Here is a 1,404-nt window from a genome sequence, read left to right as displayed (position 1 = left end):
TCTCCGGGTCTTTTCGGGTTACCCCGACGAGGCCTACGCCGAGCGTGCGCGCGCGTTGAAGCGGCGACTTGTCTGTTACGCTAAATAGACCTTTGGTTGTCCTCTTTTCACGAGAAAACGGTTCGACCGATTTTGATGAAATTTTTTGTGGTTGTTAAGAAAAGTACTCCGGGTGACATAGGCTACTTGAAATTTTCACATTCCATCCTGATTCAAAATGGCGGCGGTTCAAAAACGTGAAAACGTGAAGAAAATGGCCTAATAGACCCGTTTTTTTCCTTTTTTCACGAGAAAACGGCTCAACCGATTTTGATGAAATTTTTTGCGGTTGTTAAGAAGAGAGAGTAGTACTTTAAAATTGTCACATTCCATCCTGATTCAAAATGGTTCAAAAACGTGAATAAAATGGCCTATTTTGTTGATAGACCCGTTTTTGTCCTCTTTTCACGAGAACACGGCTCGACCGATTTTGATGATTTTTTTTTTGGTTGTTAAGAAGAGTACTCGGGGTGACATAGGCTACGTAAAATTATCACATTTCATCCTGATTCAAAATGGCGGCGGTTCAAAGTTATGCCTATTATGCTGCTCTGTGGGACATGTCAGGGAGCGGGTAGCGCGACCGTGTGTGTGTGTGTGGTGGATGGGTGTGTGTGTGGTGCGTGGTGTGTGTGGTCGAATGGTGCTACTTTTAGCACTCTCCGACTTAAGCCTGATTCACACTATAGTGCCAGTCAAGGTCCAGTCACGGTCCGGTAACGGTCCGATCAAAAGATTGAGTATTCCCACTATCGTTTTTTGAACTAAAGTTTAACTTAAGCAAGATTTTTCATCTTAAGTTAAGCTTATAAGTTTTCATACATACAGGGGTTACAATCATAATATACAATTTACTTTGGAAATAGAGCAACAAAATTCATTACCTTTCTTAGACATTAAAATTATTAGAAACATAGATGGTTCTGTAAATACATGCCATTACAATAAACCCACACATTCTGGTAGACTTCTAAATTTTTTCAGCAACCAACCTTATATGTAATTTCCTCACTTCTACTCCTGCTGCGATAGAGTCAACATCTATCTTGGTCTGAAGATGATGTCCTGAGTGACATCGAAAGCTCACCAATTTAAAACATCTTAATCGACATTATTGTCTTGATAAGAATAATTTATTTATTTTTATCTGATTTTAATTTTTAAATATTTCTTACGATTAATATTAAAAACAATTTTAGTTTTTATCTTTAGTTTGCACGTTTATATTATACTTTTCATTAGCTATTAAAAACAATAAAAAAACAAGCAAATTACAAAGCAAACAAAAATAAATATAAAATGAATTTTAAAAATTGCCGCCGGGACAGCTATCTCACGTCGTCCGAGCTCATCCTAGCCCTAATC

Source organism: Diaphorina citri, unplaced genomic scaffold (genome assembly GCF_000475195.1).
Source record: "Diaphorina citri unplaced genomic scaffold, Diaci psyllid genome assembly version 1.1 scaffold235, whole genome shotgun sequence".
In the NCBI taxonomy this organism is placed as follows: domain Eukaryota; kingdom Metazoa; phylum Arthropoda; class Insecta; order Hemiptera; family Psyllidae; genus Diaphorina; species Diaphorina citri.
This window is presented reverse-complemented; position numbering follows the sequence as displayed.